Consider the following 18,445-nt stretch of genomic DNA (forward strand, 5'->3'; position numbering starts at 1 on the left):
GGGACTCATCTTGAAGCCGGTTCTGCGTGGCCTGCCCACTGCTTTCACTTAGATTACAGGAATATCTGGGGTAGGTGAGGATAACCATCTCCCGTGTCCCCTGTTCAGCCATCACTTTGTAGATCAATGCCGAGAAGCCCCTCTCTCATTGCTTGTGAGTCTGAAGAGACTCTTCCGGTGTGCAGCTCCCACAGCTGCTCTTTTGAGCCAGATGGAAGAGACCTGGGGGCAGTAAACTGCATCCTTTCTGGTTGATGAGTAAAGCAAGGCCCAGTCCAGCAGGGACTCCCAGTTACAGAAGGGATTGATGACAAACAAGGAGAGGGAACCCAAGAACTCTCAGTGTTAGCTATGCATGTGATGAGGGGAAAAAAAAGCCCAAATCCCCTCTCCCCCGCCAAAAAGAATCCATTATGTCTATTTCTCTTCTATCAAAAACAGATTAAAAAAATCAAAGTCCCATCTGTTCTGTGTCAACGTTAGAAATCGTACATTATGTTTCATCACAGGCAGGTTTGCCATGGTGGTGGGAGTTATATTTTTGGAAAGTGCTTGAAAACCCAGAGTAACTGAAAACAGAACTTGGCCCTTCAGGCCCTTTCCTGCTGCCTGTGTTTGTTTGTCCAGCAGTTGATGTTTTTAATTGATTTGTTTGACAAAGAGGACCCTGGGAAAAGACAAGCAGGTAAAGGCAGCTGCATAGGCCTCTGGAAGCAACACAGGTAACAGCCCCATGGCTCTCAGCACAGCAAGGCAGTTTTCCTGCATGAATCTGTACTCTGCGTTCACAGCAGCAGCCTTGCTAGTCCTGCGATACCAAGGGTTCACATTCAAGGGCTGCTGGTTAAATCTGGTCATGCGTTAGACTAGGGTAGACATGCACTCCTGGAGCCTCCCTTCTGTCCTTCCTCATCTCTTCCCTGGGATCCCCCCTCCGCTGGTCAGCTGATGAGCACAGATAGGCTTGCTCCTAATTGCTTGGCTGCCAGGCCAGACAAGAAAAAGGCAGACAAAGCCATCTGTTTTGAGTCTCCTCTTGCTGCTTTCCCTCCCTGCCCTGACCAGTTTGCCCAATGTCGACTCCATGCCACTCTGAGGATGGAACACGTTGATATGTTCTGATGAAAAAGAAACGGCTGCCATCCCACTCACAGCCTTCCACACTTGTTGCTTTCTTCGTGCACGTTGCTGCTATCAGGGCGTGATGAGGGAAATCCTGAAAAATAATGCCAGCCTCTTCTTGAACTAGAAATAGTGACAAAAGTCCCAGAGGAATCTCTGTTCAGAAGAGAGTCATAAAATCACTCCATCAGTTGCATAGATTTAGGAGGAACAGGCATTCATGAGGACAAAACCTTGGTCAAGGTGCCCAACGCTGAGACCCCTGGCAGGGAATACTGATCCCTGAGAAAAAGAGGACCAGTTTGCATTAATAGTCCAAGGACAAAAAGAAGCCAGGAGAATTTGAAGGTAAAAAGATGGACCAGGGTGGTCCAGCTGAAAGCCCAGTGATAGAGAAAATAAAAAAAACCATCCCCCAAAGAGGTAGCCCAGGTAGGTGGCCCAGGCTCTTAAGTGGAGGAGGGTAGGGGAGAGATGGTTTTGGCAAATCATGGCTGAAACTGAGCCCAGGCTCACTGGATAAGCTTTGGGGCCAAGTGGCTAGGCTTGTCTTTCAACATGGTCAGTGACTTAGATCAACAAGGGCATCTTAGTAGCCATGGATGTGCATCAAGTGTCAAGTTATGCAGGACCAGTCTGATAACGACACAATGAGGCAGCAAGAAGGAATGATAATTGACAGGTTAGACTCAATTTCTCTCTCCTCTTGCTATTTAGAAGCAGAAGCAATCCCTCCCCTCTCCTAGATGCAGTGAATATGGTGACATATTTCTACAGCCATTGTTGGAAAGGTTTCACGTCTTAGCCTTTCTTGTTAGTAAGTTACGTGGGTATTCTGGTGATTATTTGGAAAAAATGAAAGAACTATTACCATATTTGGAAGTCACGTTGTTGAAGGAGGCATATTTTATAATTTCACCTCACATACTCTGAGCTTGATTGTGAAATTTATAGCTGACTTTGTTATTTTAGGAATAAAACTCCATCTTTAGCTTTTTCTAATTGCAATCTCATCTCTCTTATCCTCAAAACGCTAGGGAACGTGTATTCTAAGATAGTTCTGACTCCAAAGGGAGAAGGTGTGGAAAGTCTGACCACATCCTTCAAAGACATTTTTTTTGAGGATTGGTTCAAAAACACCAGTTGTCATCTAAAGAATGTACTGACCTACTACTGCTGCATTCCTGGAATTCGCAGCAGACCCGCCACCAGAGAGCAAGCATAGTTCTCAAGGCAGAGCCAATACCCAGTGTATTGAGACAAACCTCTATGGGGATTAAAGGGATCCCAACTAAGTTTGTGTTACTGCAAGTGATTGAGCTTGAGGTTATATTAAATCAGGCTACCACTGCTGACGTCACTGGAATGGAATGCTCCTTGGTGCCTCTTCACTGGCAGTGGGCAGGGGATGGGTAGGGAATTGGTAAGTGAATAGTCCTCACTTCAGTTTCTGACTGATGGGCTCTTGGTATGTTCATGTTGGAACAAAGGCTATGGGCTTGAAGTGATTTGGAAAATGTTTTCTCTGGATTGTAATTATTGGTTCTTCAGGAGAAGAATAATGTCATTATTATTATTATTATTTCCAATCTCTACCACTTAGTAGTAATATTTATCGGAAGAAGGAAAGAATGAATGTATATTGACTATGCACTCAGAAGGCCTGGATTTTAATCCAAGATCCACCATGTTGACTTTAATCACCCCTGTGTCATTGCTCCACTCAGGAATCTTATACTTCTTTATCTTCCTGAATTGTGATGATCTTAATTTACATGTCTATTTCCCCAATGTAGTCTATGAACTCCTTAAGGAGAAGGGTGTGTCTGTGTCTTATTCAGCTCAGAAGCTCATTATTTAGCAAAAGGCTGTGTTTGTTATAGCTTATTAATGAGAACATGGGCTCTGGAGCCAGATTTCTTGGTCTCACATCTTGACTCCTTCATTTCCTAGCTCTGTGACCTCAGGTTAAGCAAGTTGCTTAACCTCTCTTGTGGCTTAGAATAAGGATAACAGTATCTCCAACTTCACAAAGTTGTGTGAGAATTAAGTGACAAATACATTTAAAGTGCTTGGAGCTTTGATACATGCTCAGCAAATATTAACTACTACTTTCCTTACTATTATTGGTTTTTTTCATTGAAGTATAGTCGATTTACAATATTAGTTTCAGGTGCACAACGTAGGGATTCAATATTTTTATAGATTATACTCCATTTAAAAATTATTATAAAATAATGGCTATACTTCCTTATGCTTATTAATCCTTATTATCATTGTTGATAATATATATTTGTCAATAAAAACAACCTCCGTGTCACTGAACCTGTTTTCTTATCTATAGTATAGGGGCTATGATATAATAATAACAGTAATATCCTGAAGAGCTGTTGTGAGGATCAAATGAGACAATAGCTAACTGTCAAAATGTCTTTTTTGAGAACTGTAAAGTATTTTGAAACTCTCTGGTACCATTATTTATAGTATTAACTGCAGCACAGAGCAGAGAAATGATTTGCACAAAATTCCACAGTGTGAGTGAGGCAGACAGAGCTGGGCTGGAATATTCTTGGAGCTTCCTGTGTGCCCAAAGTACTGCTTAGCTGTGATGCACGTAGCTGAAGCCTCTGGGATTACTGAGGCTTTTTCAGTATTTACGTTAAGATACAGCTACCGGTCTTTCAGCAAAGAGCTATGTTTTAATCAAAGCTGCCCTGGATTTACTGTGCTCATCCTCACTGCCCTTGCCCAAAGGTCTGACAGTTTTCAGAGCTGCCCTTGTTTTCTGAGATGCTGGATATCAACAGTTAACTCTTTAAGTGCAGACTGGATGCCTACGGATAGATAGTAGTAGGTGCTATTGAGTATCCAGAAGAGGTAGAAAAAGGCCTAAACTAGGAGTCAGAACACATGAGACAGAGGTATAATATTTACCACTTACAAATCATGGTGCCCTAGACAAGCCCCATTGATTGTTTGGGATTCAGTTTTCATGTCTATAAGTTAAAAGCAATCAGATCGGGCTTCCCTGGTGGCGCAGTGGTTAAGAGTCCGCCTGCCAGTGTGGGGGACATGGGTTCGAGCCCTGGTCTGGGAAGATCCCACATGCCGCGGAGCAACTAAGCCCGTGTGCCACAACTACTGAGCCTGCGCTTCTGGAGCCTGTGCTCCGCAAGGGGAAAGGCCGCGACAGTGAGAGGCCCGTGCACCGTGATGAAGAGTGGCCCCCACTCGCCACAACTGGAGAAAGCCCTCGCACAGAAACGAAGACCCAACACAGCCAAAAATAAATAATAAATAAATAAATAAATAAATTTATTAAAAAAAAAAAAAAAAAAAGCAATCAGATCATTTCTGAGATCCCTGCAGAGTAAATGCCCTTGGAGTCATGAGTCCTGTGTTCCGCTGGGACTTCTGCCATTCTCCTGCACTATGACCTTGGGCAAGTCACAGTCTCTCTTCCATCTATAGTGTCCTCATTTGCACGGGACTTTTTCCTGAAAGAGACAATCTTTGTGCTCCTGGTATGTCAGTCACTGCATCAGTCAATGAAAGTGTGCATACATACAAACACGGGTGTACACACACACACTCTTAATACGCACCGATGCCTATTGTGTGGCTTAGTTCTTTGCACACATTATTCAATGTCACCTTTATAACAACTTTATGAGGAAGATATTTCTGTCCTCATTTTACAGATGGGGCAACTGAGTCTAAGAGAGAGTAACTAACTTGCCCAGTGGCAACCCTAGTATAGTTAGAGTTTGAACCCAACGAATCTGACTCCACCTAACCATGATGTTACATAGTCACCTATAAAAGATAAGAAAAGTATCATATCTTTCCTAGACTAATGTCACTTCTTTTTTATTAAGGTTATTCAACTAGTGGACATGTAGGGAATGTTGACTCATAGGGTGCCTAGATTTTAGCCTGAGATGTAACATAAGAGTTAGCTGGATTCATGGCGAGTTGGAAGACTATTCCTGTTCATTGGGCATCCTGCCACTGAACCCAGCAGCAGCCTGAAGGGTTCTGCCCTTTTCTTTGTTAAGATTTTAAACAATGGCATGAATAAAGGCATGAACTGGACAAATTCGCTGTGACATGAATTTGGAAGGGCTGGCAAATCGACCAAATGACAGAATAAAAATGAGAAAAGATGTGACTTTATATGCATTATCACATTTTAAACACAGTTCTCAGTAGGACTCTTATTATCTCCATTTTATGCATGAGGAGACCCAAGCTCAGGGTGGTGACCATCCAAAGATGACACAGCCTGTGAATTGACCTTTTTTCCAAAATAAACATTTATAATTAAAAAAAAAACTTGCAAAGCTAGCACATAGCATTCTTGGTATAACACTTACCTGTTTTACCCTATGGTCAACATCTTATAGTGATACACTTGTCAAACTAAGAAACCAACATCAGTACATTATTATTAATGACTCTAGCCTTTAACTTGATTTTACCATTTTTTTCCATTAATGTCCATTAATGTCTAGGGCTGTTATAACGAAGTACTACAAACTGGGTAGCTTAGAACAACAGAAATTTATTCTCTCACTGTTCTGGAAGCTAGAAGTCCAAAATCAAGGTGCCCAAAGGGCCGTGCTCTCTCCAAAGTTTCTAGGGAAGAATCCTGCTTTGCCTCTTCTAGATTCTGGTGGTTGCTGGTAATCTGTGGAGTTCTTTAGTGCTATGGTGTGAATGTTTTTGTCTCCTCTAAATTCATATGTTGAGATCCTAATGCCCAATGGAGATAGGGTCTTTGGGAGGTGATTAGTTCATGAGGACTCTGCCCTTATGAGTGAAATTAACACCCTTATAAAAGAGGCCTGAGAGAGCTTCCTCTCCCTTCTGCCACGTGAGGACGCAACAAGAATTCTGTGACCCAGAGGAGAGCCCTCACTTCACCATCCTAACACCTTGATCTTGGACTTCCAGCCTCCAGAACTGTGAGAAATAAATTCCTGTTGTTTATAAACCACCAGTCTGTGGAATTTTGCTACAGCAACCTGAACAGGCTAAGACAGGCTTAGATGAGGCTAAGATGCATCATTCCAATCTCCGCCTTCATCTTCACATGGGCTTCTCTCCTTGTGTCTGTGTCTCTGTGTACAAATTTCCCTCTTTTTATAAGAACACCAGTCATACACCAGTTTTATGGCCCAATTGAATCAAGTATGACCTCACCTTGACTTGATTATATTTGCAAAGAACCTATTCCCCCAAAAGGTGACATTCATAGCTACTGGGTGAACATAATTTTTTTTTTGTTGGTGGCGATGGGTGCCGGGGGTGGGGGTGGGGATGGACACTATACATAGTAAGTTCTTTCTCTTCCAGCATCCAGTCAGGGTACCACATTGCATTTAGTTGTTATGTCCCCTCATTCTCCTCTGGCCTATTATAGTTTCTTAATTTTTTCTTGTTTTTCATGACCTTGACAGTCTTGAGAAGCCAGGTATCCTGTAGATTGTCTGGGTTTTTCTGATGTTTTTCTCATGATTACTATGGGCTTATAGAATTTTGGAAAAAATACTGTGGAAGTCACATGCCCTTGTGAATTGGCCTTTAAACTTAAAGTCCAGAGCTCAGGTTTCAGTTATAAAACATATAACTATAAAGATGAAATATTTCTTAGAATCAGCTGTCGGCTTATTCTTTTCCCTTTCTTTTGGGGGGCTTGCATTGCATTGGACATATAACTGGAGGTTCAATAAATACCAAATAAATTGAAAGATGCGGGATCTGCTGTCACCCCCAACCCCAACTCAATTACCTTTCCCCAAATGTGGAACTGCTACCTTCCCTCTCTCATATACATGACAAACCTATCCACATTGCTAATGTTAATTTACTTTTTTTGAGATCCACCAATATATCAGGTGCTACTGCAAACACAGAGTTGGACATGACCCTTGCCTGGGAGGCTCGATAATCCAAATGGCAGGAAAGCAGAGGTCACCTGCAGGAGCTGAGTTGTGTGTAAAGATTCCTTAGCCTCTCAGGGCCCAGAAGGATTGACAGGATGGAAAACTAGAACTTGCTCTTCTCTCGCAAAAGGTGGACTATGTGAATTCAAATTCTGTCTTGAATATTAATGATAACCAAATAAAGAAAGCTCTCTTATTAAACATACCTCAGCCTTCACTTCAATTTAGTAGTGAAGGGAGAGTATATATAAATTAGTGGATTAAAATTTTGGAATTCTAACCTCGCCATGTACTTGTTTGCTTGTTTGTTTATTTATATATTTACGCATATATTAATTTATTCACGCTGGGAGTGGGCAGACTGATGCACAGTGGGGTGGCTAGAAAGAGTACATCATTTGGAATTAGCAGAACTTTTTGTAAGTCCCAGGTCTCTTACATTACAAGCTGTACTTAAAGCTAAGACTCAGTTTCCCCAGCTATGATATCAGGATGACACATTCCACTGCAGCACTGCTTTTGACTACTCAGCATTTACTCCCCCATGTTTGGAGACAGCCCCTTGATCTCCCTTCAGGAAACTACCCACCCCTATTTGATGCAGTCTTGTTCCAAGTGTCCCGGATTCCCAGAACCGAAGAGTGGACACATGCCTCGATTGGACTTCCTGTCCTGGGAGTCTGAATTTCAAGGGGTCTGCTGTAAGGGCAGAAGTGACTGGGGTGAATTCATTCCGGAAGAAGCATTCGGAAGAGGCTCTCCACTGGTTCTAGCTACCCAGACCCCTGGGAGTGACTTCCATTTATTTTATTTTATTTTTTTCACAAGCCAGGTTCTTCCTCTTTCCCTTGCATTCTGTGAGTCTCCTTTTTTTCCCTGATATACATATTTTATCTGCTTATAGGAGACAAAGTTGGTCTCTTTTGCCTGTGACCAAGAACCCTGATGGATATTCCTTTAGCTTTCTCACAGCCCTGCTGCATTCCAGGAGCTGGAGATAATCCCTTCCTCCGCTCAACTCCCACGTTAGTTTGTTTATCCACTCCTGAGAGCTTACGTAGCTCCTTCCCTTACATTCCCAATATTTCTGTACTACTCTTGTCTAGTCATGAAAGAGGCAATCTAGCATACTGGTTGTTATGGGATGGACTGTGTCACCCTTAAATTCATGTGTTGTAGTTCTAACTCCCATTACCTCAGAATGTGACGGTATTTGGATCTAAGGTCTTTAAAGAGGTGATTAAGGTAAAATGAGGTCATTCGGGTGGGCCTTAATCCAGTATGACTGATGTCCTTAGAAGAAAAGGAGATTAGGACACAGACACACATAGAGGGAAGAGCATGTGAAGACACAGGGAGAAGATGGTAATCTCCAAGACAAGGAGAGAGGTCTTGATCTTGGACTTCTAGCTTCCAGAACTATGAGGAAATAAATTTCTATTGCTTAAGCCACCCAGGCTGTGGTACTTTGTTATAGCAGCTCTGGGAAACAAATACAGTAGTCAAAGATAGAGACTGGGGTGGGCCTACTTGCATTCACATCTACGCGTAACCATGGACGGACTACTTAACCATGCAGTGCTAACGTTTTTTGGCTGTGACGTGGAGGGCAGAGGGAGGGCGTGGAGGGAGACTGCAGAAGGTGTGCCTTTTCACTTGGTCAAGTCTCAAGAGGAAATAAGAGAAAGGGATTAGGTGTAGTTTCCCCTTCCAAATTGCTAGTCTCTTCAAGTCACCTTTCCTCCCCACCACATGCTTTGCTAGGGGAGTTTCCTCCATGCAGAAGGAATGTCAGGAATGGGAAAGAGATTCCCCTCCTAACAAGGTAATTGTGCAAAATAAAAGAAAAATAGTTAAGAACAAGAAAAGAATTTCGTATGCTTTGGGTGAGTCACCTAACCTTCCTAAGCATGTGTCCTCATCTCTAAAATGGGGATAATGATCCCTGCATCTTATAGCACTGTTGTGAGCAGCTCATGGCAGAAAATGCATCTAGTCTATAAAAAGTTCTCCACCAGTCTATGAATCCCTTGAAGGCAGGCACTCTGGTTATATTATTCATCTTTTTGTTCCCACCTTACAAGTCAGGGCTGGATACGTGGTAGGCATTCTGCTTATATTTGTGGATGACTAAGCAGTGGCAGTTGTTATCAAGGGAGAGAGGAGACAGATGGACAACTGCTCAGAGTTGGGGCTGCTGCCTCTGGGTTTTATGTGCTAGCCCCAGGCTAGTGCAGGCAATGGCAGAGTAGGACTGAAGGGTCAGGATGGAGCTTACACCAAAAACAATGATAGAGAAAAATGCATATAGTTTTCTAAATCTAGATTTTTCTGCTTGAATGTTCATCTCTGGAGTGGGTGAGAATTCCTAAACTAATTACAATGAATTAGCTATAAATGATGGAGTGTGTCCATGGGGGGGCTGGAGTTGGGGGAACACTATTGAAGTCACCTCCCTACTTGGTCTCCCCCCACCAACCCCCCAACACACACAGAGCAGCCCATCCACCACATCACAGCAGACACGAAGACATAACTATGTATAATTCCTCTGCTGAAATTTACTCATTGCCTCCCTGTTTCCTATGGGGTCAAATTCAAACTGCTCATCCCCATATTCAAAACCATTGCATCAGGCTCCCTGCCCATTTGTTTATCCCATTTCCTCCCTCCTGCCTGCATGCCAGAATCAGAGCACTATTTGCTCATCCTCCACATATTTGCACACGATACGCCTTCTGCCTGGATTTGTCTCTTTCCACATGTCTGCCTGGCAGACTCTCCTTGTCACACTCAGCTCCAGCATAGCCTCCTTACGTGCATACCGTGTTGGTCCCCTCCATCAAAGCCCTTTGCACCAGAGTTTAATCACTTGTTTCTATACTGAGCTCCCACACTGAGCCTGAGGCTCCTCCAGAGCAGGGTCTGCCATCTTCATCTTTGCACCTGTAGGTTTCAGCAAATCTGATGACAGAGTGAATTGCATACACTCATATCTCATTTAGCCTCCTGATATGAAGACAATAAGGCTAAGGAACTTGCCTGAAAGCCTCCCAGTGATTAAGTGGAATCTGGGGACTGGGATTCTGCAACTGACTCAGTCGTATATCAAACATTTAATGAGCATCTACCGTGTTCAGGATTAGTCATTGTAGGGTTTGCTGGTTTTAGCACAAAATACAATATTTTAAAGCATCCTCTTTTTAACTAGCAAGACTGGGGGAAGAGGGGTGATATCTTTTATTCAGAAAAGTCAGAAACCTAAGGAAAGGCAGTAAAGAGGAAGGAGAGAGAGGCCAGACTGACAAACACTCCTGATAAGAAGAAGGTTTCTTTGCATTCATTCCCATAGATGAGAAAGAAGTGGGCTTAAGAGTCCCAGAAGAAGGGCTCTGAGTAATGAAAAAGGAAGCACTTTGACTCTGGAGGTCTGGAATCTGTCAATGAGGTGGGCTGCTGTTCTGTCTCTGATGTTGATTGCTCACTTTTCCAAGCTCCAGGGCTCAAATTATGTAAGTCAATGGGAAATTTTGCTCTAAATATTCTTCCCAACCTAAAAACACATTTTAAATCATAGCAACCAATGCACAGTAGCACAGGTATCCCAAATTTACTCCCCTCCTCCCATCCTGCAGCCTTTGCACAGGCTTCTGCCCTTCTCTGGAAGCCACTCCCCCCCCACCCCCCTAGCTAATTGCTTATATCCCTTCAGGCTCAGTTCATGGGTCTCTTCCTCCAGGAAGGCTTCCTGAATCTTAGGCTTAGTGCTCCCATCCTGCATTTACTTACATCATTATACATACCACTCACTCTCAAAGGTGGATTGACCTTGAAGTTAATGATGCCTAAGGTTTGGGACCCCTACACACATGGGCCTCTTTGGGTACTAGGCATCATTTGTGACATAGAGTGTTCCAGGTGTTGAAGAGAAGGCAGTGAGCAGTCAAGGAGAATTGATATGTATGTTTATTTATTGTAAATTGTGCAAAGAGATCTCAGAAGAAAGGGACCTGTATCTGAAAATATTTAGATATTTGTTGATTTTTCTCATTCTGAATAAATACTCATTTACTTCTGAACCTTCTTTTGTGAATTGGTTTTAATATTATTGTTTTCAAGAGGACCCCACTAAATCATATAAGCTTCAGGCCCAACAAAACTTATATCTCTACCCCCCTGCCCCTCATTCTGCATTGCAACCACCTCCATTTCTTTGTCTCTCCCACTCAAAGACGTCCCTCGTCCTTCACAGATGTCGTATTTACCTTTGTATTTTCAGGGCACAGTGACTAACACACACCGTCACATTCCTGATCATAGGACATCGCTGTGGAAATGGAAGTAGGTGTAACAGGCCTGGAAGGAGCAAAGCACTGCCTGGTCATTTCATTGTCAGGGGAGAGCTGTCTCTCTCAGATCCTTCTCTTGACTGTTGTGTATAAATTTAGGCAGCCGATTAGGAAGAGCTCCGAGGTGCCCTGAGAAAAGATTACCAACAGCAAAAGGCTAAATCCTGAGTCATCAAGAAAAGGTTACCTTATGTTTTGTCTTCTCAGTTTAAAATCAAAGGGGAAGTGTGTTGTTTGATTTTGAAATATATCCTTAAAATAAGCATTTCCGAACCCTTGGCAAGTACTCATTCATTTGTGGAGATTGCCCCCGACTTCAAACAATACTGATTAGGACACAAATCATGCTGTGTGCTCTGGTTTCTTCTTTCAAAGCATTTCTTAAGCCCTTTGAGGAAAATATACAAGACAGTCACCTCCTCTGTGAAGCCTTCTCTGATGCCTAACAGACCCGGTAGAACTGATTACTTCTGCCTCTGAAGGGAGTAGTGTGTGTGTGTGTGTGTGTGTGTGTGTGTGTGTGTGTGTATGTCACTTTTACAGGCTATGTGTCAAGTGCCATTCTAAACCCTTACATATATAAACTCATTTAAACCTCACAATGACCCTTTGCTGCATTAGTGTGTCCCCACATTTACATGAGAGGCAGTGGGACTTGGACACTGCTTCCTGGTTTGAGTATGCCTCTATTTCAGCACTTCTCTGTCCAAAGTGACATTGTCTGAGGACCAGCTGGTGAGCTCTCTAGGTTCGGTGCTGCCTCTTAGTTTTGTATCCCTGTGGGTTTTACCCAGTGGGTTGAGGAGAGAAGGGCTCAGCAGGTGACCAGGGCCCTGGAGCCAGTTCCTTCAGGGATTCATCATTGTTCCTGAGCGGAGGATTCAAGGCTCACTGACCCAGTCCTTTAACACATAAACAGGGGACCTCGCTAGATCCTGAGTCTCCCTTTTTACATGTGTGAAATCTGGAAGATACCATGCATCCTTTACAATCCAGGAGTAAATGTAGAAACCCTTTGAAGAGGATAAAGATTGCGACAGATTCAAGGCATTTTAATAATTAGCAAAGCTTTAAACACACATAAAAAAGCTGCATTACAACATCAAAAACTAAACTATGCTGCACAAACCAATTAATATTGCTGGACCAGTTCATTCATGTAATGCAATTATCTTCTCCCTCTAATCTATCCATTACACGGTCATTGGAATAATCCCCATTTTAAGGCAAAAACCTGTAAACGAACTCCACTTTGCCTATTTGAGGCAGTTCTAACAGTAACAAAAATTGCACCTAATCTTACATGAGAACCTACTTTGTATCTGTCACAGTGCTGGTTGCCTCGGCTGAAAGCACAGTGATACCTCTTGGATTAATCTCAACCAAATTACTTAACCTCTGAGAACTTCGGTTTACTTATCTGTAAAATGGGGATAGCAATCATAGCTACAGGTGTGCTGCATGCAGTTGTGTCAGTTGTAGAGTGCACAAAGGCACCAGATCTAAGGGAACACCATTTACATCATCAACGTGAGAGACCAACATGCTTACTGCCCACGTTTCCCAGCAGATGCTAATAGAATTTCTTATTCTAACAAAAATAGTATATTATGACAATCTTCCGACAGATGCAAGTAAAGTATCTTGAAGAAAGGGAGGTTTTACTGCTTCATACATAGGCTCCAAATAGGCAAAGAGCAACCTCATGTGCCTCTGAGGTTCATTATGTGGTTTGATTGAATAGCTGTATAGAAAGCACACAGAACCCATAAGAAGAACCCATAAGTGGTAGTAATTATAATTTCTATCACAACCTTAAAAAGAAACTTTTTAATCCTTGTTTTACGAATAAAATGAGAGTTGGAGAGATTAAATAATATCTTAAATTTCAACTAGCTGGTGAGTAGCTGAGTTTGGGATCCTAATTGGAGCCTGTCTGCTTAAGCCTGAGCTGTTAACCACTGCCTTGAGCTGACTCGATGTGTGTCAGGGCGAATCCTGCCCCAGCCATCTGCCTGAGCTGCGACCACTCCCCTGGCGTCCTCATCATGAAACATCATGGGAAAGACAGTGCAGCCAAGTCCATCCTTCATTGCTCCCTGGGGCTTCGGTCTAATTTGTCTTCCCTCCACAGCGTGCTAGCCTCTGAGGGTTCTTCTCCCCGTAGATAGGTTAAGGCAGTTTTCTGGAGCCTGCTCCTGACTTACCTTTCCCCACACTACCCACCTGGATCCCACTTGGCCTTCCAAGGGCAGGAGGTGGAAAGGGGGTTGGGAGAACTGGGAGTGGATTGCAAGCCTTCTTTCAATCTTGGCCTTTCCTACTACCTTGTGACAGGAGAGTGAAGAGCATGGAGAGAGGAAACTCCCAGAATATCCTCTCTGAGTAGAAGGGAGCAATTGTCCCAGTCTGATTTCTGCTTTGAACCCTTACTCCTTGCAGTGACTCTCTGCTCAATCCCTCTTTCTTCCTCCCCACCCCCACTTTTACAACCTCACTGTGTCCTTGACCTTCATTTCTTTTTTGACGCATAGCAAAATGCTTCCATGCTTGGGGAGGAGCCAAGGCAGGGAAAGTAATGAGAGCCTTGGGTTCTCTAGAGGTCAGGAGGGTATGGCAGCTAATGCCGGCATTAGAAGCCAGGTCCATGGGCCATGCTGATGAATGTAGTGCAAACATATGCACTTAAGTACTTGGACTGGTAAAGGGCAATGAGCAAAGTAGTGGAGAGATGTTTTGACGCTTTCTTTAATTTTTTCTATCTTATATTAAAAATTCAAGAGAATTTTCTATTTCCTTGCTGATTGTATCTGTTTCTCTTAATATAGACATAATTTTTCAGATTTCCAACCACAGAATAGTCAATAGATCAGAAAGATAAGACAGTCCTGAGACTTTGTGTATAGCCTGTGTTATGGTTAATTTTATGTGTCAACTTGGGTAGGCTATGGTGCTCAGCTGTTTGGTCAAACACTAGTCTAGATGTTATTATGAAGGTATTTTTTAGGTAGGATTAATATTTACAGTCAGTAAACTTTAAGTAAAGCAGATTACTCTACATAATGCAGGTGGGCTTTATCTAGTCAGTTGAAGGCCTTAAAATCAAAGACTGAAGTTTCTTGAGGAAGATTGAATTCTGCCTCCAGACTGCAACATAGATAGTCTGAGTTTCCAGACTTTGGACTCAAGACTGCAATATCAGAGCTCTTACCTTCTTACCTGAATCTCCAGTCTGCCATCCTACCCTGTGAATTTCAGATTTGCTAGTCCTCACAATCATGTGAGCCAGTTATTTTAAAACACGTCTCTAACTCTCTCTTTCTCATATATATATATATGTTTCTGTGTGTGTATGTGTAACATATAATGGTCTGTGTAGGCCAAACAAATGTATTTATATATCTATATCTATCTCCTATTGGTTCTGTTTCTCTTGGGAACCCAGGCTAATAACACATCCTGGTACAGAGATTACTCAAGAGTATGTTCTTATTTCCCCATAGATTATACCACTGAAAACAGAAAAGCCCCATGTATTAGTCACATAGACTGGCTCTGCAGTGGCAACAGATAAGCCCTAAATCTCAATGGCTTAACACTATACATACTTATTTGTCCCTCCTGCCACAGCCCATCACAGGGCACACAAACTCAAATGACTACTGGGTCCAGACAGGTGAAGTAAATGCCTGATGGAGCCTGTGGGGACTGTAGTGACCTAGAGAGCAAATGCCTAAATTAGGAAACTTTTGTTACCTTGTAAGAAAAGGACCTCATGGGTCCAAATTTCCCAATCTTCCAATAGACAGAATACATTGGGATTTTAAAATACGAAATGTCTAACTTTGATATTTTGATAACACATTCCAATTAAAAAAAAAAAAAAAGGTCTGGGTAGTACCAACAAAATCTTTGTGCTGGTTGCAATAGGCCCGAGGTCCTCCAGCTGGCAACTTCTGTTTGTTATTGACTACCCAGAGATATTCATTCTTGTTTATTTTGAGCTCAGGCTCAGCTTTGATCAAAATCATAGTCCAAGAAGAGGCAATGAGGTCCTGTTTATGAAGCACAGGGAACTTCATCTGTCAGGACTATGTGGAAAACCAAGAAACTTGGATGATAAGAACAGAAAACCAGCCTGCATAGTTACTCATAAGTACACATATGAGTGAGTACACAGACCAAGAGTGAACAGAATAGGAAATAAGCGGAAACTTCAAAAGATCACTTTATCACTTGCATAGATTGGAGCCCTCCTTTGTTTAAAAGTTCTTGCCAGAGACATTTGAATTGGAGTCAGTCATCAGTAGAATATTTTCTATTTGTTTGAATGACATTATCTTAATTATCCTCAGAAAAGGGATATTGAGTTCCAGAAAGACACGTTGTAGGCCTGAACTCCTAGGCAGGGGAAGGCGGGAGAGTGCTGTTGTGTATTGCAAGGCAACAAGAATGAATTAAGCACCATCTGCATGTTTTGTGTGGAACCAGAATCGTACGTTTTTCCCCAGAAATCACCCTAGAAAATGGACTGTAGTACTTAGGTCTAGCCAGGTGACAAAAAACACTTGGAGTATTTTCAACAGAGGAAAGTCATTGTATAGAAGGAGTTACACAAGGACTGAAAGAGTCTGATAAACCAAATGAGAAGGAAGGAACCCAGAAATTAGCCACCCAGAAAGAGCAAGAAGCCACTAGCACCCTTGGGTGGGAGGAACTAAGGGCTGTGGTCCCCTACAAGAGGTCAGGGCCATGGGGGATGTGTCAAGCCAGAGCTAGAGCCATGGCAGAGACACAGTTGCTGCCAGAGATGCAGCCATGGCAGTGAGGAGAAAGAAGAAGATTCTGTTTTCTCCCTTCTTTTCACCCCCTAACCCACTCCCGTGCTTTCTATTGACTGTGGCCTGAAAGCAGCTGGAATTGAGAAATGCATCCTGAAGAGGTTTGGGAGGGGCAGGCAGGAAGGACACCCAGAGGTGCACAGGGCCAGGATTAGCACTGTCACAGCTAACACCCAGATTGCAGCCCCACCATTTCTCCCCCACAGCACATGTCCTGGGCAGATCACCAGGGGCATCCACTCATCATAGTAACCCAAGGACCCAGGCAGAGGGGAGCTCCATTGTGTCACTTCCTTCCATACTCACATCCACTGTGGGGAAAGAGTGACTGTAGTGAATCAGGCACTGTTTCTTAACTCTTCTACCTGGAAGTGATTGCCTTACTTTTCTCACCTTTTATCAGATATAGCAAGTCCTAGGGCTGTGCCTAACACCAAAGGAGACAGGGAAATACAACCCTACAGTATTCTCAGAAGGTCAGGAGCCAGAAATAGTTGGAAAATAGAGCTAATGACTACCACAGGGGCCAACTCAGAATGTAAAAATATAGGCTCTACCAAGATATATTTACACTGATGGATTGTGAGGTTTCTGGAGGGCCTGAGGAGGGGCCAGAATTTGTAAAAGCCAGAGCTTTGGGTCCAGGCAAAACTGGATTCAAACCCCTGCTTCTCTTCTTAGATGTGTGATCTTGGATAAATTAATTATCATTTCTGAACATCAATTTCCTTATCAGTAAATTGCATATGTTATAGTCTTACGATCTCCTAGGGTTAAGGGATTCATTCACTCATTCAGTGAGATGATTGGGCTTAACACAGCAGCTGGGAGAGAAGCTTCAATGAGATTAGCTATTATTACTTTGTTGACAATTTTTTCCCAGTCAGTCACACAGAGATCTGGGAGCTGGATTAAGCCCTGGGACAGCTGTAAAACACACAGTATTCTCAGAAGGAACCACCAATCCAGCCTCAGAAACTCACCGAGGCTTTGTCACCCTCTCATTCTGAAGCAGATACCACCCTTACACAATTAAAGTGGGTAAGCCCATCCAGGTCAAATCCACTGTATTGATTTAGTGCAAATCATGGGCAAGTCACTTTCCATAACATGCCCTATTTCCCTTCAACATTAAAATCTGAAGTTAGGTATTAGTTCTTTTTTCAAAAGGATAAAAATGAGGCTCACAGAGACTAAGCAACTTGCCAAAGCTCACACAGCTAGTGAGTGAGTCATAAAGGCATAATTTAAGTTTATGTATGTTTATCCCCCATTCATTCATTTATTTATCTACTGCCCGTTATCCATTAGGCATTACACTGCAATACTACAAGTATATCCCAGCCTTTATCAGTTAATATAAGATAGCATAAAGTAGAGTAATATAAACCTGCATTTGTCCTCAAATATTTTAGGGAGAGTGATCCTTTTAGAACATAAGTCAGATCACGTCACTGCTCTGCTCAAAACCCTGCGTTGTGTCCCATTTCACAGAATTAAATTCAAAGTTTATCATAGTGTTCAAGTCCCTACAGACATCTCACTACCTTATTAATCAAATACTTCCTCTGTTTCTTTTCCTTATTGTGTTTTTCTTCTTCGTGCTAATCAAGCTATTTACACATTTGTTTATTGTTTGTCTCCCTCCACTAGTATGTAAGCTTTAGGGGTGTAGAGACTTCATCTGTTTGCCCTATTGTTCATGCTTAGAATAGTGTGCCTGTCTGTATTTGTCTACTAGGTCTGCCATAACAAAATACCACAGACTGGGTGGCTTAAGGAACATAAATGTATTTTCTCACAACTCTGCAGGCCAGAAGTCCAAATCAGGGTTGATACCTGGGGAGGCTGCTCTTCCTGGTTTGTAAATGGCTGCCTTCTTGCTGTGTCCTCATATGGCCTTGCCTCTGTGTGCAAGGAGAAAGAGAGCGAGAGAGAGAGCGAGAGAGAATGAGAACTCTGGTATCTCTTCCTCTTCTTATAAGGACAACAGCCCTCTTGGCTTATACTCCTACCCTTATGACCTCTCTTAACCTTTATTATCTCCTTATAGGCCTTATTTCCAAATACAGTCACTTTGAGGGTTAGAGCTTTAGTATATGAATTTTGGGGAAACAATTCAGTCTGTAACACTGGTGCATAGTGAGTTCTCAATTTTTGTGGAACTGAATTGCATTTCTTTTAT

The sequence above is a fragment of the Balaenoptera acutorostrata genome, chromosome 17 (assembly GCF_949987535.1).
Source record: "Balaenoptera acutorostrata chromosome 17, mBalAcu1.1, whole genome shotgun sequence".
Taxonomy (NCBI): Eukaryota; Metazoa; Chordata; class Mammalia; order Artiodactyla; family Balaenopteridae; genus Balaenoptera; species Balaenoptera acutorostrata.